The sequence below is a fragment of the Corvus hawaiiensis genome, chromosome 13, assembly GCF_020740725.1.
Source record: "Corvus hawaiiensis isolate bCorHaw1 chromosome 13, bCorHaw1.pri.cur, whole genome shotgun sequence".
Lineage (NCBI taxonomy): Eukaryota > Metazoa > Chordata > Aves > Passeriformes > Corvidae > Corvus > Corvus hawaiiensis.
Genome location: NC_063225.1, coordinates 21,080,146 through 21,107,713, shown reverse-complemented (window position 1 = coordinate 21,107,713; position 27,568 = coordinate 21,080,146). Strand labels below are relative to the sequence as shown.

At 52.3% G+C, this 27,568-nt stretch overlaps 2 long non-coding RNA genes across 2 annotated transcripts in view; one reads left to right on the top strand and one right to left on the bottom strand.

The window, feature by feature from the left end:
* Window positions 1-27,568, top strand: part of LOC125332880 — a 104,379-nt gene that overhangs the window by 49,741 nt on the left and 27,070 nt on the right. The window contains exons 7-11 of the long non-coding RNA XR_007206645.1: window positions 16,959-17,008; window positions 17,411-17,471; window positions 18,648-18,762; window positions 19,506-19,799; window positions 26,045-27,208. This is a non-coding gene — a long non-coding RNA (uncharacterized LOC125332880). The remainder of the gene's footprint in view (window positions 1-16,958; window positions 17,009-17,410; window positions 17,472-18,647; window positions 18,763-19,505; window positions 19,800-26,044; window positions 27,209-27,568) is intronic.
* Window positions 23,970-27,568, bottom strand: part of LOC125332881 — a 31,371-nt gene continuing 27,772 nt past the window's right edge. Inside the window, exon 7 of the long non-coding RNA XR_007206646.1 lies at window positions 23,970-25,370. This is a non-coding gene — a long non-coding RNA (uncharacterized LOC125332881). The remainder of the gene's footprint in view (window positions 25,371-27,568) is intronic.

The window sequence follows — 27,568 nt, the reverse complement described above, 5'->3', positions numbered from 1 at the left end:
CTCCTGTGTGTAAAAGGCACCCAGCTCAGGGACTGGGCCAGAAGGGTCTGTGCTGTGGGTATCTCATGCCAGGAAGCCAAGGAGGAGAGCTGAGCTCCAGGGAGTGCTCTGGGGCTGGCTGGCAGAGCCCTGCTGTTCCCTGTGCAATTGAGACTTGCCTGTGGTGTCAGGGATGTGTAGTTCCACAGGCAGAGGATAATGGGGTGAAAGGACACTCAGGGAGTCTCCAGAGCCAGCTTCAAAGTGAGGTCCAGTTGGTCTGGACATCATCCAGTCAGCTTTTGTGTGTCTTCAAGGACAGGGATTGTTCTACCTCTCTGGTCTGCTGTCCCGGATAATTGGTTTTTCCTGGAGCACAGGGCTCAGTACTGTGAAATCTTTTCCAAAATCTTGGCCCTTTCCTATGCTAGCAGAGATTCTGCTTTCATAGCAGGTTTATCACTGGCTGAACACCCACCAGGCTTCCCGTGTGCTCCTAGAGCTCCTCCAGCCTCTTCGTGGGCTTTTCCAAGTGCAGAAGGGACGATGCCAGCTCCCATCCCAGTGTGTATCCAGGGTGGTTTAGAAAGGCACTTTATAACTTGGAACATCACAGTAAATAAATGTGCAGCATCTCAGATGTTTTGCTGAGGAGATGAAGTGTCGCAGAGTTTTGGTGGGACTCCAGCTAATTCCACATACAAATCTGGTTCCAGGACCTTTCCTTCCCTGCAGACCATTTCAGAGGACTTGGGGCCAGCCTAGACCACTGCATGCCCTGGCCCAGCTCAACCAGTCTAGGAAGAGAGTGGGACCAGTAGAGCGAGGGGCCCGAATGTCCCTCCCATGGTCCTTCAGGAAGAAATGGATCAGAAGAGGAAGATACTGAACCAGTGATGGGTGCACCTGGGGGAGCTCCTGTGGTAGATCCTCAGCATGAGAGCTGCAACACCGAGCTTTGTGGTGTGGAATTGTACCAGGGAAAAGGAGGAGGCTTGTCCCGGAGAGCTCCTGCTGAAGTGTGAGACTGGTGGAGGTGAACAGAGGAGCAGTGAGGGGATCCTGACTGTGATCCTGGTGCTGTGCTGCCAAACTTGCTGTAGAGTCACAGCAGAAGGAGGTTTTGAAGACAAGTGAGGAGCTCAGTGGGTGTTTTTCCCTGCTAGAAGCATGAATAAAGAAAAGCACGACAGTGCTTCCTTGGAAATCTGGTGGGTGGCTGGGTGCTATGAGCTGATAGAAGGTGGGGGCTCATTCCTTCATAATGAATGAAAGAGGACAGATGGGGAGAGGCAAGGAAAGGCCTTCAGCACTGGTATAATTAACTTACTCTTGAGAACACTGGGATGGGCTTTTCTCCTAATATGATAGAGAAAAGAGAGGATGTTTGACTGAGAGTAAGGAGATAATGGGAATCGTAGAGGTGAATGTGGTTGTCCCTCTGTTCCTGAGACACTTGAAGCAAAGCCAGTTTCAGGAGCAGACGGAGAGGATGGATTCCCTGGTCTTGGGGGGGTGGGCTGCACCTCCTGGGGTGCTTCTCCAAGCTTAATCCACAGCCCTGAGCGCTTGGCTTGGAGGAGGAGGTGAGGAGCCAAGCCCTCTTCACAGCAGTAATGACTTCACACCCTGACTTTTTCCCCACGAGCCTTTTCTCTTGCACACTAACGAGTCTGAGCCTACTTCATTGTGCCTCGGTAATTGTGCTTTTAATTATGCTGTGTGTCTACCACCATCTGTTGTGCTCTTTTCAGAATCTGTTTCAGTTCTGATATCCCCTTTAGAGATGAAGGGACCACGAGTGCCCACAGTACCCAAGGTGTGGATGAATCATAGATTTGTCTGTTCTGTTCTTTGCTTTCCAAATGATTCATTCCACTTGATCTGTTTCTCGATGGTTGCTGAGCCTTGAGCTGACATTTTCATGGAACTGACAGCTTTATGTGGAAAAATGAGGGCTGAGAGGAATGAAAACGGTGTCTGTTGGAAAGAAAAATCCTGATCTTTTCAAGATGAGTTTATTTGGACAAGGGCTATCAGAGGACTCTGAAAGGAGAGGTTACAATAGCTCCCAGCGTGGATGTCACCTGGGAGAGGCCAGTGTGCAGCTGCTGGTGTTGGGACAATGCTGTGACTTGGGGATAGATGGATAAGAGCAGCATGGCACACGTACCCCTGGAGCAGGGCTGCAAGGGACAGGGACATCAAGCCAGGAGAGGGAGCTGGAAAGGCTCCAGCTGCAATAAAGGAGATTAAGAAAAGCAAAACAAGGTTAATGAGCCAGAGAGCTTGTTAGGAAGGGAGGACAACTGCAAGTTTGGGCAGAGGATGTCCAGCAGCATTTGGGGGGGGGGGGGGTTACATCCGGGGGTTGCAGTGAACTGGGGTGCCCAGCAAGAGCAGCAGCATCCCAGGCTACCCCTCCCTCACAGTTCACTTGCACATGGGGGGAACGGCTGGAGCTGTGTCAGGGAGGGTTAGGTAGGAAATCAGGAAAAGGTTCCTCCCCCAGAGGGTGGTGGGGCACTGACCAGGCTCCCCAGGGAGTGGGCAGGGCCCCAAGGCCACCACAGCCCCAGAAGCATTTGGACAACCTGTGGGTCCCTTCCAACTCAGGATATTCCATGATTCTGTGAAGTTAAGCTTGTGGATCAGATGGTCCTGCTCACCCAGTTCAAGAGGGAAGATGGAAGGTGAGAGCAGGGAAGAAAACCGAGCATTTGGTGGGTGAGAAGGACGGGCTTAAAGCCGGTGTATTTGGGGTGTAGGATAAACGTGGCTGAATCCGAGGGCAGGAGTCTGCAGGAACAGTGGCTACAGGAAGGCCAGGAGGTGATAACCCGCATGTGGCCTGTTCTCATTTTTAGGATAAGGGAATAAAACTGTCATCTGGGGAACTGTTGATGTGGTTCTGGCACCTTTTGGCTGGGTAAGGAGCATCTTTTCCCTTCACAAGGCAGAGTGGTTTCCTCTTTATCCCGTCTGCCCCTGCTCTGGCTCCTTTCTCCGGGTGTGCAGGGCTGTTCTGGCCTGTCCCACTGCTGATACTGGGCTATGTCTGGCTCTGAGCACCTTGTTCTCAGCAGGGTGACCTCCTTTTCTGTACTCTTTGCCCTTGAGAGCTCTGTCACTGGTTGGGCCCACAAACCCAGCCCTGACACCCAACGGCGTAGCTTTGTCTCACTGCTGTGCACGTTCAGTGAATCTGCAGGATGCTGCAGTTGGCTCTGGTTTGGATCTCTGGGTGGGATGTGGCAGAGTGGGTATCATACATGGTGCCAGACCCTCAGTACCCTTAGGAAAGTCTTATTCCATCCCAGGCCAGAGAGATCATCCCTTGACCTCTGGCAGCTGCTCCTCATCTTGTCTGCTGAGCATCTTTAAAAGATATTTTGGGCTGCCCTGATTGATTTCCTGATGCGCTTTCTGCCCTTGCCCTTTCCCCTGGGCGTGCCACCTTGGTGCTTCAGTGTCACCCCTGGTCATAGGAGAGGAAAAGAATCGCCTGAGCCTTGGTTTGCTGTCCCTGTTCCAGCTCCTGGACACCTTCCACCTCCAGCTTCTCACTGTGGGAAAGGATTGTGGTGTCCTTCTGCTCTTGCTGGTTTCCTATGCAGGGAGGATGGAGAACATAAATAGCTCACAAATCAGCTCAGGGGCTCTCTCGCTGTCATTCCTGCATTCCACAGGCAGTCCCTCCTGTACCTGCAGGGTGAGGAGCCAAGAATCAGTTGCAGGACAGGACTGTAAATGAGGTTCCTTCAAAAACCAGTTCTATTGAGCTCAAGGCCAGAATGGGAAATCCACTGTGTTTCCATTAAATCCTGTCTGTATCAATCCAGGAGCTGGGCTTGGGCAAGAGGTGCTGGGATCCCAATAGGCCACTAATTAATTACCAACCCCACACTCTTTATTGGCAAGGCAGGGCCCTTCCGATGGTTAATTAGGGTGGGAGCCAAGGAGAGGCTCCGTCTCGGAGGCGATCTGTCAACATTCCCTCTGGCTTCCTTCCTCACAGACATGTCCTGGCACTGATAGGGGAAGCCAAGGCTGAGCATATGGCTCACTGTGGAGCTCTGACCTTCCCGGAGCGGGGCAGAGCCGAGCGGCTGGAATTCTCTTCAAGTGCCACTCAAAGCTTACCTGATGCTGTGGAAATCCTCTGTGACATTCCTGGGAAAACAAACCCTTGGCCCAAGTGCCAGCAGTTGCTATTCCCTCATGTTCTTCTTTCCTGTGCACCATGGACAGCTGAGAGACTTGGGATGGCGCAGCAGGAAGGAATCACCACCTGTGACTTCCCTGTGGGCTCTGTGCTCAGAGGTGATGAACAGCAGCACAGCTCCGTGGGTGCTCCCTGCATGGCTCTGGGAATCCCAGGGGCTGCAAGAACGTGGATTGGGATACCTGAGGCAAACACCACACACGTCTGTTGGGATCTCCCCTGTCATCAAACACCAACACAAACACATTTGGGGTGAGTCATGGTAGTTCAGAACTGTCCGGCTGTTCTGGGAGTAAAATCCATGGCTGGCTGGCCTGAGAGAGACCTTGGATAAGTGAAATGTAAATGCTCACTGTGGCTTGCCAAGATCTGAGTGGGAAGAACCTTCCTTGGAAGAGGATTTCCCATCTTGTCCCAAGGAGTCCCAGCTGCTGAGTGTGCTTTGTTGTCATGGCCTCGTGTCTGGGATTTGTGTTTCCCAAGACCTTGAAACCCATTCCCCTCCCCAACTCCTCGTGGAGCTTGATGCAGCCTGCCTCCAGAAATCCAGCTGTTGGCTCCTTCTCTGGAATCAGAGAATATTGCTACTTTCTTTCCTTGTGCTCTGCAGTGACCTAATTATTTAACTTTGCATTGCAGCCTTTTCCTACAGCGCTTGCCAAAGAGCTCATCAAAGCCTCACAGCCCCAGCGCTGGGGGAGCTGGATTATTAACCTCTCTCTGCTCAAGGTTAGAGGAGATGTTTCCTCCTCTCATGGACAACTCTTCCAGACAAATCTTTGGCCTTTCCACTCAAGATCAGCTGCTGGGAGGGCATTGGAGTGATGCTTATTCTTAACATAAGGTCTCTCCAGGCTGCACTGGAATATCGCACACTTAATTCTTGGCATAACTTGATCCGTTTGGTCTTGGGATGACTGGAGCAGTGCCTGGTCTCCCTTGTTCCTTGATAAAAGGAGGCTCATAAATAGCCATATTCCTCCTGTGTCAGGGAGATTGGTGCCAAAGGCTAGTACAGGCAAAATCTCTCACCTCTGGCTGTGATTTCCCAAATCTGCCATGTCCAGGAGCTGTGGCAGTGCACAGAGCAGGGGGGGATGTGAAAGGTGGTTCAAGCCCATGTCCTGCACTGGGATTTCATGAGTGTGTGCCTGTGCTGTGTGCAGGAACAGCTGCTTGGGGCTGACTCTGCCTGAGCGCTGCTCCACAGGAATGCAGCATCTGGGAAGGAGTGTCCAGCCAGCCCCAGGCACTGCCTCCCTTCTCTGGGGTGTCCTATGGGGGCAACATGGTGCAGAGCTGCCTGTGGGACCAGGACCAGCAGTGGGTCTAAACCCACTAAACCCCCTTGGCCACCCAGTAACCCCACTCCAGAAGATCATTTGGAGGAATGTCAAAGGACAAGGAAGTAGGAAGAGAGCAGGACACATTGGGAGGGTGTTGGAAGTTGCTGTCAAAGTCAAGGGAGCTGGATCTGACTGGTGCTGGATCCAGCATATGAGTAGGGCAGGAGACAAGCGAGGTGGTTTAGAGCCACCCCATCCCTTCCTTACTCTGCCACTGCCACTTGCTCCCCCAGCACCACCATCCCAGGACCTGTGCCCTGCCCAGGGGCTCCTCACTGTGCAGTCCTTGGGCTGGACAGCAGCACCCAGCTCCCCCCATAGCACCCTGCACCTGTGGACTGCCCATATCCATTCTCCTGTGCCTGCTGGTGCCCAGCACGTGCCTCTGCTCCCCGGCAGCAGCTGCCAAATCCATTTGCTCAGCAGGTGTGTTCTTGCATTCACTGGGAGAATAGGCTTTTTGGAAGAGAGGGGGGAGAGAACAGAGGAAAAATTGGAGGGAGGGCAGGAGGAAATAAAAGGAAGTAGAAGAGAGAGGGAAAAAGCAGCAAATGATTGGAAGAATTAGAGATGGAGTGTGGAAAGGACTGCGTGTCCCCCGTTGCTTTGAGCACTCAGCAGATCCTGTGGTGTGTCTGCTTTATTACTGACAGAGTTCTCCCTTCTGTCGGCTTGTTTCCTAATTGCTGGTCTTGTAAACTGCTTGATTTATGGCTCCGTTCATCAGTTCTGGCCCTCGGGTATAACATGCTTTTCCTTCCAGGCTGGGAAGTGAATAACGAATTAACAGCCTGCCTTGGGTTCAATGAGAAGCTGAGCATTCAGGGATCTTTATTGGGCTGCACGTGCCAAATGGAACTGCTTAATTTTTACTTCTCATTCACGGAGGGTATTCAGCGAGTCCTTCCCCAGGGCCGCAGCGGCGTTGTGGCTGCGTGGTGCCTTTGAAGTGTCCCACAAGAGAAGCCACCAAGGAATGGCTTCGCTGTTGGTTTGCACAGAGAGCTCAATCTGCTTCCTCACAGCTTGCTCTGAAGCTGGCATTGTGTGCCATACACATTTGTCTCACACAAACTTCCCTTCAGAACAGCCCAGGGATGAAGATGAAGATGAAGTCAGAGAACAAATGGCCCCGCTGAGCTGGAGCTGTGCCTTGTGCCGTGCCAGCAGCCAGCACCCAGCCCCTGGCTGTCACCCCTGTGCTCACCCCTAAGAAGGGGTTTGTCCTAAACCCTGGAGTACACTATGGTCAGTGTAATTTAAGTGTTCGCCAAGTGACCCAAGTAGCTCTGCTCCCACAGCCCTCCATGGCAGTCCAGTGCCTCCCACACAGCTCTGATCCTCATGGCTCCATGGCCACACCACCATGCACCAGGTCTATGGAGCAACCAGGCCTTGGAATGATAAGCCCAGGGTGGGAGGTCCCTTGGGTTCAGGGCCTGCCTGTTCTTGCCCAGTTCACAGAACTGTGGTCAGGAAGTCACATCATGTCCCCCCAGCAGCTCTGCACCACCCCGACACGCTGTGGGGGACACGTTGTGAGAAGGAAATGCCTGTAAAACAACACTTTTGTGGAGGAAGAAAACTCTTGTAAAGAACAGAGGAACTGCTGTAGCACTGCAGGGCTCCTCAAGTGTGAGCTCAGGGCCTGCAGGTCTCCAGCAGATAAAGTTAAGGCTGACAGGTCCCCTCAGGACTTGGCAGCTCTGCCCTCCTGCCCTCAACAGCCTCTCAGGATGCTGCTGCTGCCTCTGAGCTGCTTCACAGCTGTGGCAGGTGACTCTGATGTGCCTGGGAGGGTGAGCTCAGGAAAATGGCTCTGTAGGATTCACCTCGGCATCATGAGGCTGCGAGTGAAGGACAGAGCCTGCAAAGTCAAGTGCAGCATTAATGTAAGGCTGCAACACCTCAGGGGCTGTAAAAATTCTGTTAGAGGGAGAGTTTAACACACCTGCTTAGTCCTGATCCAGCCCTCACTCGTCTGTGGGAGCTCAGCTGGATGGAGTGCTCTCTCCAAGAATCCTACAGCAGGGAGAGCTGCTGGTGTCTGGTTTTGCTCTTGGGGCACACAGAATAATAAATAAACTGCAAGGTATGGCGTTTCTTTCCTCATGGCATTAGCAGCACACCTTGATTAGATGGTCATGGCCATCCTGTGTGCTCTGCTCTTGCTCTGCCTTCCCCTGATGGGCCTGCAGGTGCAGACACCTGGGCAGCTTCTGAGGAGAGGGGAATGGTGCCTTGGAGCACCATGAGCATCTGGTATCATCATCTTTGACTTCTCACAAGGCTCAAGAACCTGTCTAGCCCTGGGGAAAGCTGAGCCCCTGTGTACATATGCCATATCCATCAGGATCCCTCTGTTTTTATTTAAAATCCATGGTTTCTCACCCAGCTGCCTCCTTCCAACAATCCCAGCAGGCTGTAACAGGACAGCGGATCTTGGAGTGCAGAGCAGGAGAGGACACTGCAATGTTCTTTGTGGGACATGAGCACCCCCCTCCCACGGCTGTAGTCATGTGTTTCCTCGTGCCATGGGGTCAGGATCCAGGAGCACGAGGACAGAAGATCAAAAGAGCTCTTGCTTGCATTTCACACATGCTATCACCGAGAGTATTAACTACTAACTGCTAAACTACTCTGAATAGATACGCAAAGTCCAGGTGTTATCACTTCCTGATGAAAAAACTTGAACTGCGTTTGGTTCAGCGTGTGGGTGTGCTCACACCCTGCAGAACCCGTGCCGCTCTTCCTAAATTGCACAGCAGGCAGGAGGGCTCAGGAACAGGACAGGCCGATCAGCCTGCCGAGGTTGAAGGAGCAATAGCCCAGGATCCGTGCGGAGGGTGGGCAGAGGAGGTGCCTGCACCCTTCCCCTCCTTCCATGCACAGCTTGGAGTAGTTTCTAAGCTTGGGCCCAAGTCCCCTCCTCTCTGGGTGCTGCTGTGACAGCACAGCACAGGCAGCCTCTCCTCCAACCTGTTCCTCACGCTGCACACGAGGCTGGAAATGGGATCAGAGGGAGAGGCTTCTCTTTAAACTCGATATTCACATGGCGAGATCCTCCCTCCTCACCTCTGACCTGTTCCTGCCTGGCTGCCAGTGTGGATCTGAGCAGCGCAGTGTTTAATCACCTTCTGGACGATTGAGCAGGAGCCGTTCCCAAGCTGTCCCTCCCCTGCCCGTGAGCAGGAGTTACCTCGGGCTGGCTGTGCCAGTGCGTGCAGTAACGACTCCATCAGCGAGAGCAGTTCCCGTTGCCTGGATGCAGGTTAAAAAAAGCCTGCTGGTAGGAAGGGGATATCTTACAGCTGAAGGTGTGATAGATGAGCGTCTGTTCCATCCCCAGAACGTGATGTTTTGAAGTTCCTGTATTTCAGCAAAAGGTTACGGCCCCTCTGCTGCCAGGGCTGCTCCTGCAGCTCAGGGAAGTGGCTCTGTTCGTGTGTGTGTTCTGTGCAGGGCAGGGTCACACAGGGCTGTGTGACGGCCCTGCTGACAGCGCTCTTCTTGTGCCGAGTCCGGCGCTGTCGGGATCTGACCTCCGGCTCTGCAGTGCCTGCCCTGGGTCACCGCAGCGGCCCCGGGACACTCCCCCCCAGCAGGCACTGGTGGCCATCCAGCCCACTGGAGCTGCGGGAAAGGATGCAGTTGGGGGGGGTTGGGGGTGAGCCCTGGATTTGAAGCTCAGGAACAATGTTGGTTCTCAGGTCAGGAGCACAACCAGGACTGTGCCCTTGGCAGAAGAAACTTCTGAACCAGCTGGGCAAGGAGGCTCTTCCTGGCTGAGTGCTCTAAGAAATGTTTGGTGTTGGGGCTGTGGGGTCATCTCACCAGGCCTGTGTCCTCCTAGCACAGAGGGCAGGCTGCACACAGCATTTTAATGGCTCTCACCCACCAAAGACCTTGGCCAGATGCTGTTCCCCAGTTCTGAGCTTCATGGTGACTGAATTCAGCCTTGAGAGCTCTTGGGGTGAGGGAATAGGGATTGTCACCGCCTTCCTTATCAAGCTGCAGTCTGTGGAGACCTTATGGGTCCAGAATCCCTGTGTCCCGTGGCTCCATTGTGGTGTCTGGCAGTACAAGGCTGCCCTAAAGAGCACAAAGCTAATCCCTCCAAAAATGGCCTTGGCTAAGGGATGTGTGACATGGGTCTGCACTGGGAGGGCTCCTGAGGAGCAAGCTGGGCTGTGGTCTTTTAAAACCTCAGGAAACTTTGGATGTGAAATGTGGCACACCAGCAGTGTGCTGATAACTCCTCATGTACATTCCCAATCCATCCATCCCTCCCACGGAGGGACAAGGAGGCAGAAGGGGAGTGCTCATGCACGTGTAGGGTATGGAAAAAGACAGCTTGTGTTGGCTGAGCCAGATTAGGGAGCAGTGAGACGCCACCCCAGCTGGCAGATGGCACAAGGGTGGTCCCCGGGAGTGGGCAGTGACAGAGCTGGCAAAGCTGCAGCTGGGCTCTGATTTTCCTGCTCGTGTGCCCACAGTGTGCTCTTCCCTCGGCAGCACTTGGAGCCTCCATCCCTCCTCCCTACCCACAGGACTGCTTGTAAACTAGAGGGAGAATCTGGTGGCAGGCCCCACAAACGTTTGGGTGCTTTCCAGATCTCTCCCACTCTCTGTAGCAGCTCTCAACTTGCTTAGATTCAAGGACACAGATTAACTCTCAGTCTGCCTTTCTCTCCCCCACACCACCCATCAGCTCCAGCTCTGCACCCAGACAAGGATGGGCTTTATCAGGATACCTGCCAGGTGACAGGAGACTTCTCTGGTTGATCCGTTTTGAGTTCCCTTCCCTGCAGCCAGGCTGGGGATGCTGCACTGCTGAGTTTGCTCTGGGCATCGTCCCTCCAAGTCCTTGGATAGTGTCACACAATCATAAAATCAACCAGGTTGGAAAAGACCTTTAAAATAATCAATCCAACTTCTGTGCATAGAGAAGGGCTCACGGAGAGAGCTGCTCAGACTGGTAAGGTGTGGCTGACCCTCAGCTCAGACAGGCTGCTCCTTTTAGATCCAAGACTTGGTCCTGAAATCCAACCAAGCCAGCTCTGGTTCTGTGTCCTACTTGGAAGCAAAGGCAAAAGTTGTAGCCTGAGCTCCTGGGCTGGCCAGAGCTGTGCTGCCCCGGGGCTAGCTGGGGCCATATCCCCTGTCCTTGCTGAGGAGGCCGGGCTGCACGGGGCAGTGGCTGGTCCGTGATGGTCCCTGCTCTGGGGACCGCCCAGCAGCTCCCCAGCAAGGCAGAGCCCCTTTCCCACTGGCATCGCTGCTGCGGGGATGAAAAGTCCTGGCAAGGCAGGAGAAGGGAAAGGGAGGTGACTTTCCTCTCTGGTTGCTTTGTTTGTTGTTTAGGGGTCGGGTGGAAGAAAGACTTTGCCGGCTCCATTAAGGAAGCCACTGTTTAGTTGAGGACTTATTTGTTCTTTGGGAAGGGGATCGTGTTTGCCTTCGGGGGGAGCGGGACATTGTGCAATGTCAGTTCCTTTCAATCAGTTGTTGTTTCTTTACCTTGGCTTGGTTTAGCCAGAGAAGAAGATTCTAAAAGGAGAATTTAAAAAAAACAAAAAAGTCAGGGGGAGGAAATAGAAACACAAAACAAAGCTCAGATGTGGGGCTGGGGCTTGGGATCTGTGCTTCCAGCTTGTCCCTGCTATGCACACGCTTAGCAAGAAAAGCTTTTACCACAGAGGCTGAGGGCGTTCCTCCTTGCTTTCCCACTGTTCCTGCCCTCTCCATCCACTTCAGGGATGAATGAGGGAAGCCTGTGTGTCTCTGTGGTGGGACTCACGGCCATATGGAGATGAGCTGAATGTACAATGGCCCGTTTCCCAGGAGAAGGGGCCTGGACCAGCAGCTGTTTGGCCCAGATGTCTGGGAGGGCTGTACCTATCCCCCTTTTATGAGAGCACCTGGTCATCTTCTTTCAGTCCTTCTGTCCTTGAGGCTGAGTGGGAAGATCTGGGGATCAGGACAGGCTGCTGAGCAGAGGGATGTGTCACGTTACCAGCTTTGAGGGTGTTTAGGAACCTGTTTGTCCGACTTCAGTGAGAATGAGGCATTAAACGGGACAGAGGATCTTGCCCTCCCCTCCCTTCATGTCCACCCTCTTTTCTGTCCATTTTCCTCTCTCACGGCCTCATGGGGAGGGAGCAGGGGGAGGATTCCCCTCTGTCCTCCCTCCCGTGTCTGCAGGTTGCAGCTGCCCGAGGCCGGGGCAGTGTCGGGGCCCTCTGAGCCCTGGCTGTGCCTCGTCACCACTTCTCGCCCCTGAGCTGGAAGGTGGTGACAGCCGGGGAGCAGGGACACGCAGCTGGCCCTGACAAGGTGCAGGTCAGGGCAGGGTTTGCTTTTGTGCAGGCCATAAGGAAAGGAGCCCTCGTGGCACAAAGAGAGTTAAAAACGCCTCCATGAAAGCCCTGGGGCTGCCGGAGCTCTGCAGCCCCGTTTCCAGGCTGGTGCTTTGCTGGCAGCCGGCTGCCCCCGGAGCAGAGCTGGGTGCCTTCTGTCTCCTCCATTCTTCCGAGGGCACCTCCCTGCTGTGCGGGGCTGAGTGAGCTGGGGGTCACTCTCACTTCAAGCCGTGGTTTTCCCTTCCCTTTCCAGCTCCTTAAACAACAGAGGTGTTGAGGGAATTTATACCTCTGCCTGGTAACAAGACAGATCAGTGAGAAGCTGTCACGGTTTTGTGAGGGCTCCATAGATTTTTATTGCTTTTCAGTCCTTGGGTTCCCAACCTTCCTTTGGCTTGTAAATTGCCCACAAAATGCAGACACAGCTCCTATTCTGTGAGTCCCTTTGATGATTTTATTTATATCTCTGGCTTTGTCTTGTCTTTTATTACAGGGAGACTGCAATTAATTATTATCCCATCAGCTTCTATTTAGGCTGACAGTACAATGCAGTGCACAGTGTCCAACCTTGCCCTGCCCCTGTGTGCACGAGCGGGACACTATTCTGGGGAGGAACAAAGGCCTGGCAGCTTCAGAAAGGGACGTGCTGCTAAAGGGCAGCTGAGAGGCTTCAATAGCACCGGCAGGGTACAGCTGTGACAGAGCTAAAGTGACCAGACATCCCAATTTAGTTGTGATGCTCCCGATTTTATCTTCTCATCCGCAGCGTATTTTAGGCTTTTGCTCTTTGGGCGTCTTTGAGCAGAGGCAGGGCTCCTGTGTCTTTTTTTCCCACGTCTCTGATTGACCAGATCTTTTCTTTTATTCATAAAATAGAAATTGCACCTGAAAGATGTGTAAAGCAGTCCCTACCTCAGTGGGGAGACAGGAGGTGCACACAGTGACAGAGATGAGCAGCAAGTTGGAGTGATCATAGATCCAGGGAACGTTTGCCTGGGGAGCAGACAGAGGGAGCTGGGAGTGTTTGGGCAAGAGAGCACCTGGGGATGATGCTCTGGCAAAGAGGGAGGGATGGGTCAGTGCTGGGAGGGCAAGAATGGACTTAGCAACAAGGGATATTCAATGTAGGTGCTGGGAAAGTGGTAAGAATAGTAATGGTGTGAGCAGATCTCCTGGGCTGGAGAGGGACAGTCCCCAGGGCTGGAGCTTCTCAGGAGCACTTTGGATACATTTCTGGCTTGTTCCATGTGTATGTGTCAGACAGAAGTGATGCCAGGCACAGCCCTGAGATAACAATGACTGAAGACCTCCAGAACAACGTCTGTTAGACAGGGAAATGTCTGATGGTAATTTCAGGGCTCATTTCCTACCCAGTCTTTGGTTTTGTTCAGGGAATATCAGTTTTCTCCACTGGCCATCCTGTCACTAGAAAACCAGTGAAGCTGTTTTCACTCTTCATCTTCACATCTTGTGGGAAGGTTTGTTTGCCCTACAAGGATGGCACTGCGCTGATGCTGATGCTGGTGATGAGATAAAGGTGTTTTGACAAGATCCAGGTGAGTGGAAGCTGCTGTTAAAGCAAATGTTTGTTCACTCCCCTCCTGCTTTTTTCTCTGGTTGTTTGATATGTTCATTTACGCCTGATCTTGGCAGCCTTGGCAGTGCAGCTCTTGCTCTGACCCCCCCAGAACAGCTCCTGACAAAGGAGCAGAGTCTCTGGGCCAGTGTCCTTGTGAAAATTCTCTGTAGTTCTTCACTGGGATTAGCTCAGTTGGTCAGAGCGTGGTGCTAATAATGCCAGGCTTGTGGGTTTGACCCCTGTATGGACCATTCACTTAAGAGTGGGACTGACTTGATGATCCTTGTGGGTCCCTTCCAGCTCAGAATGTTCTGTGATTCTGAGTTCTACACCAGCTCCTCTCCTGAGCAGAGTCCACTCCGTGCTTCAGAGGAAGCTGGAAGATTGGGCTACCATGCCCTAAATCCCGAGGTGTTCCTCGCTCCTGCCCTCCCCACATAACGTGTGCTCACTGGCCCATGTGGCTGCCAGCCATCGCCTGCCGGGAGTTTCGCAGTCCCAGGGAATGTGGCTGTGGGGCTCCGTGGGGAAGGAAGGGCACGCCTGGGCAGGGAGGCCGGGCAGACTGAGCTGGCTCTGGCCCTGCCATGGCCGGGGTGGGAGAGATGGGAACGGCAGGGCTGGGATGCTGAGCTGGCTGTAGGAAACAGGCTCGGGTTTAGGGGTATCTTGGTTCACCCCGCTTAATTCCCTTCCTGAGAGAGCAGGTTGGGTGCAGTCCTGCTCAGGTGGGGGCAGGGGGGCCTGGATACCCATCTTGTGGGAGAATTGAGCTCAGCTCTGCATTCCTTCAGGTCTCCCCTGTGCTTGGAGGATGAAGGTAAAGGCAGGAGCAGCAGCTCCGTGGCTGATTCCATGTCTCCCACTTAAATACCTCGACTGGAAGTGAGCTCTTCCACCTCCATCCCAGCTGCATTTCTGCTGGATCTGTGATTGCTGGGATGAAATTGCAGCTGAATTCTGCCAGCTTTGAAGCCTGAACTAGGAGGGGTGGTCTTTACATCAGACATGTAATTACCTGTCTACAAAATTTTGAACGTGTACGAGGGAAAAAAGAGGGAAAAGCAAGATCTCTGTCAAACGGCAGAAAGGCTGTCATTTTCCCTGTTAGTTTTTGGGTTGATTTCCTCCCTTCACAGCAGCGCTTAATCCAGCTGGGAACCTGCTCCAGAGATCATTGTGCCTGATAAGCTCCCTTGTCAGTGCTGACCCTGAGATCTGTAAGGACACAGGACTCGATGTTTGAAAAGCCTGGAAAAATTCTCCAAGCTGCAGCATCCTAGAAGCAGGAAAAATCTGTTTTCCTGTGTAAGAAGAACATCTTTTTATGGTGGCTGGCAATCAGGATGGCAGCACCACTTGGTAAATGCAAGTTACTGAAATACTTCATTTTGGGACTAATTACACAGCGCGTGGTTGCTCCAGCGGTCCCGTGTAATTAAGGAGAAGGTTCCTGCAGCACTGCCATGACGCTGATGGTGCTCATCGAGAAGAGACTCAGATTCCCTGGGAGGGCACAGATGATGTGCTGATTGAGGGGTTATGTGGAGTGCCATGTGTGTCCTGTGCTTGGGGACAGTGTCTCCTCCTTTCCTAGAGAGATCCTTGGATTTGACCAAGATCCCAGGCTATCAAAGCCTCCCATAATTTTAAACATGTGCTTAAAACCTTTTGAAGTCAATGGTGCTAAAGGACCAGCCTCAGTTCCACTGAATTGTGCTGGTTGGTCAGGGGTGAATCCTCACTGGTGCCTGTTCCTCCTCAAGGACACAACTCATCCCTTGATCCAGCACAGCAGCCTGGAAACGCCTCAGTGACTGTCACACTTAACTTTTTTTCTCTTCAAACTCTTAAGAGCTTGAAAAGGTTTTTCTTTTCCCCGAGAAACTAAATGAGAGTTTATGTAGGAGGGAAAAAATATCATCTCTGGCTATATTATTTTACTGTGCCAACCAGTGGGGAGGCTTGACAGAGGATTATACAGTGGAAAAGGCCCAGTTTTCCAATGCTTTAATGACTGGACCTTTGTTCTACCTCTCAACTGTGACCATTTAATAACTACTTGACTGACTTTGCCCTCAGCATGGTGTTGAATGTGGCTTCATTGACTTGGAGAGCAGGGTTGAAATTAAAATGTACTTTAATGATACAGGTGGTAACATGATTATCCAAGAGCTGCCTGTGGAGGGGGCCTTCGTGAGCATCCTTTCATATCAAAATGCTTCCCTAGACAAAATTTAATTTACGTAAATTACAAAACTTTTAATTTATGTGGTTAAGTTCCCAAGTCATGGAATCCCAAAATGGTTTGGGTTGGATGGGACCTTAAAGCTCATCCCATTCCACCCCCTGCCATGGGCAGGGACACCTTCCACTGTCCCAGGCTGCTCCAAGCCCCAATGTCCAGCCTGGCCTTGGGCACTGCCAGGGATCCAGGGGCAGCCCCAGCTGCTCTGGGCACCCTGTGCCAGGGCCTGCCCACCCTCCCAGGGAACAATTCCTTCCCAATATCCCATCCATCCCTGCCCTCTGGCAGTTTAAAACCACTTGCCCCTTGCCCTGTCACTACCTGCCCATATAAAAAGTCTCTCCCTCCTCTCCCATCTTTAAATGCCGTGGGAGGAATCTCAACTGAACATTCAGCCAACAGCAAAATGAAAGAAAAGTCTCTGCTTTGACTGAAAGAGTTGGAAGCAGATTTAGACATCTTTGCCCAGCAGACTCTGGGAGATATCCGGAGAGTTCAGGGTTTAACCAAGGCAGGCTCGAGGTGGGAGGGGAAGCCAGCTCCGGGAGGAAGGTGCTGTGCCTAAAGGTGGCACAAGAGGACAGGAGCAGAGCTGGAATTGCACCCCAGGCCCCAGGGAGTGCCTGTGAGCTGTGCCCACAGCAATCCCTGCAGGCTGGGGCTGCTCCCGGGGCCTGGCAGCTGCATTCAGCTTCCTTTAGGGAAGAACATGATTGCCCGCCAGGTGGGGAAGGAGCCGCGAGAAGCAGATCGTCTGGCCACGCCGCAGCTTTCTTACCTTTGGGGGGTGGGCTTTAGTAGTCCCATTAGGAGTAGAAGGCAGTGGTGGGTCTGTGGTTGGAAGCTCCGAGGTGGACCTGCTCCTCTCTCTCCTGCCCAAGGGGCTTCGTCAGGGTCTGTAGGAAATCAGATCAGATAAATCCCATTTTGAGTGTCTCGTGCCAGGCTTAATTCCTGGTGCTGTGTCTCTCTGTGAAAGGAGTCAAGTGTCCTTGACTGTGGCTGCCCTCTCTGCAGTGATAATTCTTTCATGTGTCCACTTGTTCCTGTGCCTTCTGGCTCGCTTTTAGTCTGGCCCGTTCCCAAAACACCCCCAAAATGCCTGTGCTCCATCCCAACAGAAATGAGGACAGGAGGCAGAGATTCCAGAGGAATGTTGTTCTTCTAAAAATGTTCATTTACAGTTAGTTTATAGCTCAATTTTTTTTTTTTTTTTTAGGATGAATAAATTTACTGTAATAGGAGTGAGTCAGCATGGATGTATTGCAGGTAAATCATGTCAGGCTAATATGATCACTTATGCTAATGAAATAACTATCAGGCTAGATAGTATAAATCTATCTGATTGTCCACAAGGCTTTAAGAAAATTTTGCCTGATGGATTATGGCCCAAACTCCCTAAATGAAGGTTAAAATAATCTATTATTGAAAAGGGCAAAATACTGGGAAGAAGGCTTGGAGCTCAGGGTGAGTGTCAGTGATGAGGGGGGCTGAGCAGCAGATCCTCTGCTGGGGCTCTTTAATATTTTTATTAAAGATTTACGGGACACGGCAGCGTGTAGGGTCATTAAATTTGGAGTTATACAGAGCTAAAGGGATCAGGCAAGACTTACTGGTCTTTCTTTGCAGAGAAATTACTTTCTGGCAGTAAAATCTTGCTAAATTCTGTAGGGAGGCTGGAAACATGACCCTGACTGGACCAGGGTGCTCCGTGGCAGTTGCAGATCTGGAGGTACAAACTGGGGTTTTTAGGGTGGAGATGGGGAGGTTTTACTGGGGGTGTGGGGGGAGACAAATCACCTGCAGGACACGGAGAGAGTTTTCCTTCATTTTTAAAATTTTTTGGGGCCTTAAGAACCTCTCACCATAAACATTTGCCCAGCAGTGTTTGATGGAAAGTAGCTGGGAGCAGCTTGCAGGGCGATGTGCTGACTGTGCTGCTCCAGCGGCGGTGGGACGTGCCCTCCTCTTCCAGCCTCTCCAGGAAAAATGCTCAGTCTTGGGAAGATGTTCCGTAAGCAGCAGCTGATTTGTTGCATGAGATTCTGAGCAGGGGAAGAGTGAAAATAACAGGAGAGTGGTTTTTCCTCTATTTTGGTCTCTGATTTAAATCAGCTCCTGAGGCAGAATTCATTTCTGGGAGAAGAGTGATGCTTTGGAACTGAGATTTCTGCAAAGCGGGAGAACACCAGTGTTTCAGAGCCAGTGGAAGCGTCTAAAGGTGGCCAGCTGCATTTCCAGCACACTCAGATGCCACACTCCTGATTCCTTCACCAATGAGACACTGAACTGCAAACCTTATCATTAGCAGAAGGGCAAAAATATTAACATGTGACCCAGAAAATAAATCTGTTCAATAAATCAAAGATAGAAGCAAAGATGAAATCTGAAATCCCCGTGGAGTGGGAATAACTCATTCCTGGTGCCAGTTCCACAGCAACCACCACAGGAGAATGTAATGACCCTGGTGTTTGGTGAAATTAGACTTGACACTGGCCAGGGCCCTGTTATTTTGGTTGGTGAGGATTTGCAATTGTTTGTCACCCATTAGAAATCCCAGTAACATGTTCTAAGGGCAGGCAAATTAAGATTCTCTCTGTGCACGATTACTCATCACACCACAGCTCCACGTTAATTGGAAAATAGCTGGTGGCTGAGCACATCTTACCCGGGCTGTCCTCAGAGCCCGGGAACGCCGGGCTGAGCTCACACACAATTTGTTGTACACACAACTGCTCACAGAAGACTCGCAGGAAATTAATGCTCCAATAGCTTATCAGATGCAAAGATAATTATTAATCCTTAATGATCCTGGTAATTTCTTTATGGGGATTCACCTCCGTTTCCTTCAGGGCCTCCACACGGTTCCCTTCCTGAACCTCAGCTCTGGATTTTCTTTTCTCCACAGCCTGACAGTGAGTTGGAGAAGTCTGAGGGTTTGCTGGTCCAAGCCAAGCTCCCAGGGCATGGACCTCTGAGGGCTGCACTCACAGATGAGAGGATAATCAGGGAATCACAGACTGGTGAGGTTTGGAGGGACCTTAAAGACCGTCCAGTCCCAACCACTGCTATGGGCAGGGACACTTTCCACTAGACCAGGTTGTTCCAACCTGGCCTGGAACACTTCCAGGGATGAGGCAGCCACAGCTGCTCTTGGCAGCTGTGGGTAACCTGTGAGCTCCAATCATACCACCTTCCCTCTCCTGCTAGTGGGAATCTTGTTTAGCTGAACCAGAACAGAATGGAATGGGGGGGGGATTTAGCTAACTGGGCTGTGTAAGCTGTCTGGGAAACACCATGAGGTCCTGCAGGGAGACAAGCAGGGGCAGAGAGGCTTCCTAGAGGTCCCACCTGCACTAGGAAGCAGGAAGGTGCAATAGCAACAGACCTGGGGAGTGAGATGTCCAGTGCTGGTCCACTCTGTGTTTCGGGAGGAATTACTTGGGGTAGCTCTGGTCTGGCCCCATGGCTTGGAGCATTTAATAGCAGCGTGGGCTCTGTGGGTCTTTAGGGTTCCTCCCATGGCTGAAAGGACTCCAGTTCTGCAGCCTGGACCTGCCTGTAGCAATTGGGAAGGTCAGGAGAGTCCCCTCAAAGGGGCTGCCCTGCTCCAGATAAAGCAAACACCAACACGGGCACGGGAGGCGCAGGGAGCTGTCAGAGCAGCTGCTCCTTCCCGGAAACAGCAGATGAAAGTTAATCTGGACATGCACAGCCTGGTTTATTGTCTCAATAACACATTCCCTCTGAAATGCTGTTGTTCCAGGGAAGCAATAGCTCGCAGTCAGGAAGCTGCTTGTTTCATGATTAGAATCGCTGCAGCTCCCAAGGGAAGGGATGGCACTGTCTGGGCAGACCTGGCTCTGCCGAGAGCACTTGTGCCTGGTACTCCACCAAGGATCTGGTCTATGGTGGAAAAGTTGCTGCTGCTGAGGTGGGATTTAGGAGCCAAGAGATGCTGGGCTGCGTGGGACACAGCACTGAATGGGAGCAGTGGGAAGTGGAGTTCACTCAGTGACTGACACGAGCTCCCAGCTGGCTTTGGCAGGAAACTGTTCAGGTAAGATCAGTTTATTCAATGGATTCACTTTTTTATCCAGGAAATACACTCCTTGTATCCCACTGCCCGAGTCCATGTATTCCCTGTGTATCCAAACAGCTGAATTTTTACTTGGGATAGTTGAGCTTGCACAAACCAAGGGAGGGATAGAGAAAGACCCTTGTGCCTCGATGTGACAATGGATCGCTTTTTATTTTTGCTCCGATGCCAGGCCTGGATTTGAAATAGAAAAGCAGCATCCTGTTTTGTGGAGTAACTTTCGGAGGGGGCCCTGAAGGAGGAATGTAAGACGGGGCTGGAGAGATCAGACAGGAACGAGGAGAACAAAAGCCGCCAGTGTTGGGGTTGTGGGAGCTGGTGCTGGATGAAGCGGGACCTCCCGCTGTTCACGGCTCGCTGCTGCCGTGGCCAGGCTGGCATCCTGTGCAGGGGGAATGCAGGGAAGAGCTAATCTATGGAAACAGAAGGACAGACTTAGCTTGAGAAGATGAGCATGCTGAGCTGGTTTCTGCTCTGTTACACCCTGAAACCTCGCTGATATCCGTGCAGCTCCCCAGCTGGAACTCGGAGCAGACGGGGGTTCTTTATGCATTTTCTCCAGAGCCAGACTGGTGAGGATTTGGTGAGGACTGGAGAAACTGATACTGAGATTTTCAGCTCGGCAGGAGGGAGTCTCTGTTTGCTTAATTTGGGAAGAGACAGCCCTATAACTTACAGTATGTAAAGCTTAAGCAGAAGTATCCCCTTGTGTAGAGTTTGAGGCAGCCAGGAAAAGTCCTTCAGGCTGCCTGGGCCATTCCACAGGCTTCCTCCATTCCTCCACATACAAAGAGATGCCTGCTCCAAACAGTTTGTGTGAGGACTAGACTCCAGTATAGTAATCCAGGGATTCCCACAGCCACATGTAGTGTAGTCAACCCCCTGTATAATTCCTCCCAGAGGTGAGGTAAAGAACCCCTTCTGGAAAACATGTGACCTCATCACTCCACCTGGTGCCCTGGGAAGCTCTTCCAGTGCTGGACATGGTCCATGGCTGTTTCTGTTAGGTTTTACTTCAAGGTTAAATTTGCAGCTGTCTCGGAAGAGGTATCATTGTTCCCAAAAGCCCTCCCCACCAACTGCCATCCCAGTCAGTGCCTGGAGCAGTGGCCAGCTCCTGTCTCAGTCACACCCTTGACAAGCTGACCCTTGGGCTCCTTCAGGAGAACGCTGGGCAGCTCCCGTTCCCCAGCCCCAGGGTCGCTGTTTGGCTTTGCAGAGCCGCTCCTGTATTTTCCCTTTCTCCATTAAGGAAGGAACAGAGCCTGAACACGGCCTTCCAGCAGGTTCCTGGAGATGTGTGCCAGGAGGAGCCCTTCCTGCTGGGATCATCCATTGTCCCTTCTAAGCACTGAGGGATCACAGTCCCCCTTTATGGCAGCTTTAGGGCTACGGCAAATCTCCAGTGTCCTCCAAGTCCTTTTCCAAACTATTCCTTCCCGAGGCAGCATCGTGTGAGTGTAACCTGTGTTTCTGGTTTCAGATTTCTTACCTTGCACCTGACTGTTTAAATCACGTTTCACTGGTGTGTGGCCAGCTCTCACTCGTGTCAGATCCCAGCGTATTGATAGTCTGATCCTGCTTCTTGTTCCCCTCCCACCAATCTCGTTGGCATCTGCAAACTTCCCCGTGACAAGGATTTATATAGAGTCATTTAGATAATTGATAAAAATATTAAATAAAATGGCAGTGGGAGTTTCACTCTTCTTTTATCCCAGATAGTTTTAGCCAGTCTAATATTACTGCAAGTTTATGGAGTCGTGGCTATTGGAACATCCAGTAAATATGCCTTTGAAGAACAGCCAGTTTCCAGGAATGCTTTCCACCTTAAATGTGCATTCCCAATCCATTATGCTGGCAATGGAGGCCTGGGAAAACAGAGATGTTAAATGCATAGGTGTGTGTGTCACTGCTGGTGCAGGTGTTTGCACAGCTGTCACCTGTGGTGTTGAGGCAGCTCACCAGCCTGTGCATCAGGAATTGACTCCTTGGCCTTCCGAGGTCCAGCAGGAAGTTTTCCCACATGGATTGCAGCAGTTTCTGGGCTGAAGGTGCTGTTGTTTGGGAAGAACTCCTGTTCCCGGCCTTAGGAGTCAGAGCTAGGCCTGAGCTGCAGCTTACCACAGTCACACAACTCTGCTTTGTGCCACCGTGTGTCAGCCAGGCTGGACGCCGTCCCTGTGGTGCTGGACATTGTCCCTGTGGTGGTGGCCACCCCCTAAAATGGTGTTAATGCACAGTTTGAATATTTCCTTTCAGCTGCCAGCCTGGATCCCAGCAGGGAACAGGGCTGCTCTGATTGCCATGGACTGAGCTAGAGCTGCAGGTTTATCCAGAGCCAGGTGTGCATGGGGCAGTGCCAGCATTCCCAGGTTGGCAGAGTGGCAGGATGAGACCTTTGCCACCAACCCTCAGGTTTGTGGGTTCTTCGAGACCTCTCATGGGGCAGCCCAGGAGCTCATTTAGATCCCTGGTTATGAGGTTATAAACCCAGGGAGTTGTTTATAAATACCCCTTCACCCTCCAAATCTGCAGCTGTCACCTGGCTTTGGGAGGTGTGGGCATGGTAGGATCTGGCTCCCCACTTCCAGAGGGCAGGGTTAGATGGGATATTAGGGAGAAAGTCTTCCTTGTGAAGGTGGGGAGGCCCTGGCACAGGGTGCCCAGAGCAGCTGGGGCTGCCCCTGGATCCCTGGCAGTGCCCAAGGCCAGGCTGGACATTGGGGCTTGGAGCAGCCTGGGACAGTGGAAGGTGTCCCTGCCCATGGCAGGGGGTGGGATGAGATGACCTTCAAGGTCCCATCCAACCCAAACCAGTCTGGGGTCCTGTGATTTTCTATGATCTGCCCCATTTGCAGCACTTCCCAAGAGCAGAGGTGTCACTGTTGGAAGGAGGGACAAAGGCAGCTCTTCTGCTGGCAGCTGTGTAGCAACTCTCCCTGCAGAAATACATCTCAGAATCTCAGAACTCCTCAGAACTGGCCAAATATCCCCAGGCTGGTACAGCAGAGCACGAAGGAAGTGCCTGATATTCAGACCTTGGTCTTTAGCTGTGCAGCAGCTGGAAGCACAGGCAGGGCTGTGCCTCGGGGAGAGAGGCCTGGGCAGCCTTTGGCACGGGAACAGAGCTCTCCTGTGCCGCGCTGGAGGCAGGGGAGCCGTCCTGTAAAGGAGGTGACTTGGCCCGTGCGGGGACGCCGGAGCTGCCCCGCCGTGCAGAGCCCTGATCCCACTGTGGGGTCGGCTCTGCACTGACGGCGCTGGAGGAGGGCTGGGGCTGGGGAGCTTGGCAGGGCAAAGTAAACCAAAGGGAGTGCCTTGGACAGGAATGGAGGAATTCTGACTGTACACAGCGTCGTCCAAGTGCTCCAGCTCAGGGCTGTTGCTCATGGCACACAGGCAGGAGGGAACAGGAAGGGAAGGCAGCTGAAGGTAGGTCCTGCTACAGTCGGCTCAGTGTGGCCTGGGAAGGCCTTGGGCAGCCTATCTCCCACCCCGTCTGCTTTTCATTATTGTTTTTATAGCCAGAAATAAGAGCTTTATTGGCTTTATTCATCTCCTGTCAGATGCCCAATCAACATCTGGCAACACAGCAATTCCCAGAAAGTGCTGACCTAGTGAGAGCCAGTGGAGCAGGAGGTGTGCAGGAAGGTCTCCATCCCCCTTCCCATTCTTGGCTGCCCTTTTCATTATCTTCCCAGCCCAAGTGGGATGTGTACCCCACCTCACTGGATTTCAGAGCACCAGGCTCCTGGGAGATCCTGGGGTTGGAAGGCACCTGGCAAAACGCCTGGGCCATGGAGTTATGGGGAGGAGGAACTGAGCAGGAGACAGGGCATCCCAAAAACTGTTCCTGGGCTGGAGTTGGCCCATGCATAGGGAGGAGATTGGACGACTGGGTCAGAAAGGAGCTGGTCCATTCCTTTGAGCAGTGCTGGGCCAGTGTAAGGGATGCACACAGCAGGGCAGAGCAGCTCAGCTCTCCCTCCTCCCATTGTTTGGATTTGCACAGGACTCGGAACTCAGGCATGAAAATGCAGGGATCCTTCCCAAGGGTCTTTGATAGAGTTGCCTGCACGTTAAAGGATTTTAAGATCCAGCAGAAGATTGAATAGAGAGAAACACATTTTTATTTACTTGGGTGCATATTGGACTCATAATAAAATGGGGTGTAACAAGCCAGAGGCAAGTTCTGTTCCACTCGGAGATTAGCCGGAGTGTGGCTGCTCCAGCAGGTCCAGCAGGTTCCCTGTCAGGTCCCTGGGCTCCCACACTGGATCCCCTGAGCCCCCTTTTCCCACATGGTCCCGCCCTGTCTTCTCCCTCAGGTGTGGGTGGCTTGGTTTGTGCTGGATTGTGGGACCTGCCTTTCCACATCTTGGCTTTTCTTTGCCCCCTCTCCTACATTCCAGCTCCAGCCAGTTGGTCAGGGCAGTTCCTCCCTCTTCTCTGCCAGAGTCTTCTCCCCGTATTTTGGTCCTTTTCTGCTGGGAAGTTCCCTCCTGTTCCTGTGGCACCATTCCTGTCCCTCCGATCGGGCTCCTGTCCTGGACCAGCTGCTGCCCAGCTCCTTGATGTACTCTCCTGCCCCATAAATCCTCCATGGGCTCTGCAGCCCCTCTGGATGCCCTTCCCAAACCTCCACCCTGAGACAGCATCTAACCAAGGCCACTTTGTGGCTTCAGGTGGTTTTGTCACCTCGTGCCTGCACTTTGGTGCCTGTGATGAGAACGGGTTCGCCTTTCCTCCTGCCCAGAAATGGAGCCAGGGCAGATGGTCTTTGGCTCCAGGAGGGAAAAGCTGTACCTCAACATGGATATTCCCCTCGGAGTAGCAAACCCTGCCGTGAAACAAGGACTCTGACCTGTGTAGCCCGAAGCAATGCTGGGTACCTGCAGCCCGCTCCCATCCTGCCCCTTTCTGGGACGTGCAGTGTCTCCAGGCCCCCAGAGCTGGATGTCTGTGCCCATCCTCTGCTCCAAACACGCAGCAGGAGACACAGATCACTCAGAGAAAGGTCCCGAGCTGCCTCATCAGCTGCCCACTCATGTGAGCAAATGCCACCAGTGGGAGCCGAGGCATCGCAATCCAGCCCAGAATGCTCCTTTAAAGACATTTCAGCAGCTCAATTAAGTTTCCACTTGTGTGTTTTCTTTTCCCCCCCTTTGCTTTCATGGTCATTTAAAACAAATAAAGTGAGCAGAACACGGCAGCGTGATAACCACCCTTTAATTCCCTTCCCACGGGTCTCCCGATTATTTGGTGATTCAGCGGCAGCGGGGGGAACGTTTACGGAAGGGAAGGCGGGAGCTTCCCACAGGGACGGCAGCTCAGAGCTCAGGGCCCCCGAGCACTGGGGAGGAAATACGTGCCTCGGGTTCTCCTTCTCAGCGCCACGGATGTGGGGACTGCAGTGCAGAGCCCGGGCCCTGGAGGAGCAGCGGCCCCGTTCTCACCCATTCTCAGTGCCCTCGTTGTTCTCGCATTGTGCTCTGGGGACGGGCACCAGTGCTCGGGATGTATTTCACGCTTCTGTGCAAACACAATATGAGATGAAGAATTCATACCCTCGCACAAGACCAGAGTGGATTTTCTCATAATAAGGAAAGCAGCCAGATCGGAGCCTGCCAATTCCTGCCCCACGCTCCCGCCTTCCCTAGGAAGTTCAAACAAGCCTGTGCTTTTAAACTGGCGCAGAGAAGTATATTACATTTTTTAAAAAACCAACACAAATCCTTTTAGATCTTTCTTACATTATTCCCCCCACCTCTGTCTCAGTAGGTGACTTTTCCAGCCCTCCCCCACTCGGTCTTGCTGGGTCTGAGTGGGGGCGGAGGAGAATTCCCTGTGTTTTTTGTGTGAACAATTAATAGTGGGCCTGTGTCTCGCTGGAAGAGCGTGTAAAACACACGCCAAGAGGGGGAAAAGAACAACTGCCCAGCCTGCTAAACACTCCAGAGCTTTTCTTGTCCTGGAGGAAAACATGATGTGGGGGTTTGCTTATTCATCAGCAGCAGTAAATAATGGGCCTCACCTTGAGCTCTCCTTCACCCACTTCTGCTTCTCCCCAGCCTCCAGGCTGGCAAGGAAAGGAAATACTTGCTGTCCTCTGGGTGACAAACTGGGGCTTTATAGCTGTTCACATTTTAGCTTTTGTTTCCTCCCTAAAAAGCTCTGTTTTCATCCTGTGGCTTTGTGTTTCCCAGTATCCGAAGCCCGGAGTGCCTCTGCCAGCCTGACACCGGCGGTGAGTCCGGACCCCAGTGCCTGCGCAGTCCCTGCCACGTCCCAGCTGGGCATTGTGCATGCAGGTGCTTCTCCTGGGCAGGATGCAGGGTGCACCTGAGTCATTCCCTGCATTTATGATCTGATCCCTCGGAACAGCTCCGTCAGCAGCTTCTCCTCCCCTCGTGCAGTTCATGGAGACGTTTCCATGCCTGGGCGCCCTGGAAGTCCCAACAAGCCACGAGTGGCCGGGACCTGCTGAAGCGTGTTGATCCAGACACTGGATCCCTGAAACCTGTGCTTTCCCCAGCACCTTCATAAAGTGTCCTGAGTTAAAGTGATTCAGGGAGCACATTTCCAGTCTGTCAGTGGGCTGCATCCATCACTCTCCTGAACATGCACCAGATTGTTAATGCTCCAGGCCAAATACCACGTCTTTTTTAATGCCTACCCGATGTAGTGCGTGCTGCTGGCTTTATATTTATAATAATTATTAAAGTAATGGCAGTAGTTGCATTCCTATAGGCTAGAAGTGGCCAGGAACAGACAAAAAAAATGATTCATTGTTCCAATTAATGCTCGAGCTCACACCGGTGATTAATTAGCCTGGCGATAGCGCTATGCAAAAGATCAGGGTGAGAATTAATAGGGAGACACGTGCTGACTTTTAAGATGGTTCCAGCACTCTTTAGTGCCCTTCCTTGGGCCTGTTTAATTAGAGGCAGCGGCATGGGCTCGCTCTGCACCAACACCCCCGACGGCAGGCACTGCAGAATATTTATATGACAGGGTGCCGTGGAAAACTTCAAAATTAAATTCCCATCCAGGCCTCTAAATATAATTCTGAAATGTCAGAGATGCTGGGAAGAGTGCTGGCACTGGATGAGGTTGCTGTCAGGGAGAGGCAATAGTGTGCCAGATTTATACTGGCCTGAGTATGCAGGTGACTTTTCAGCTTGGTGTTTAAGGAGCCTGAGGTGCTCTGATGGATGTATTTCACCTGGTGGGAGGCACAGGATCCAACGGGAACATGTGCTGGAGCCTTGTGTGCCCGGCTTGGATGGGGGAGACGGAGCAGGGGCAGCTCCCAGGAGCCTGTGAGTTCCCAGGAGGCACAACCCACTCTGGAGTACCAACCTTTGAAGGTGAGCCCTGCTGGGAAAGTTTCTCCTCCTGGTTTTATCCATCACTCCTTCTGCTGCCTCATTATCTCTCCCTTCTGCTCACTGGTGCCTCCCACCACCCCAATTCATTTTTCCCAGTTGCAGCAGCTATTGAGTGGTTTATAGAGATGGGGTTGAGCCAGTCCCCCCGGCTGCTCCCAAATCGCTGACGAGGCCGATTCCTCTGTTCACACATCAATCTGAGAGCACCAGCAAAGTTCCATCTTGGCTGACTTAATTGTTAGGAGCTGCAACCTCAATGTCTTTGTAAATAAAATAGTTTAATCTCATGGGCCCTGCCTGGAGAGAGGGGAATAAATGCATCAATATGTAAATGGATCC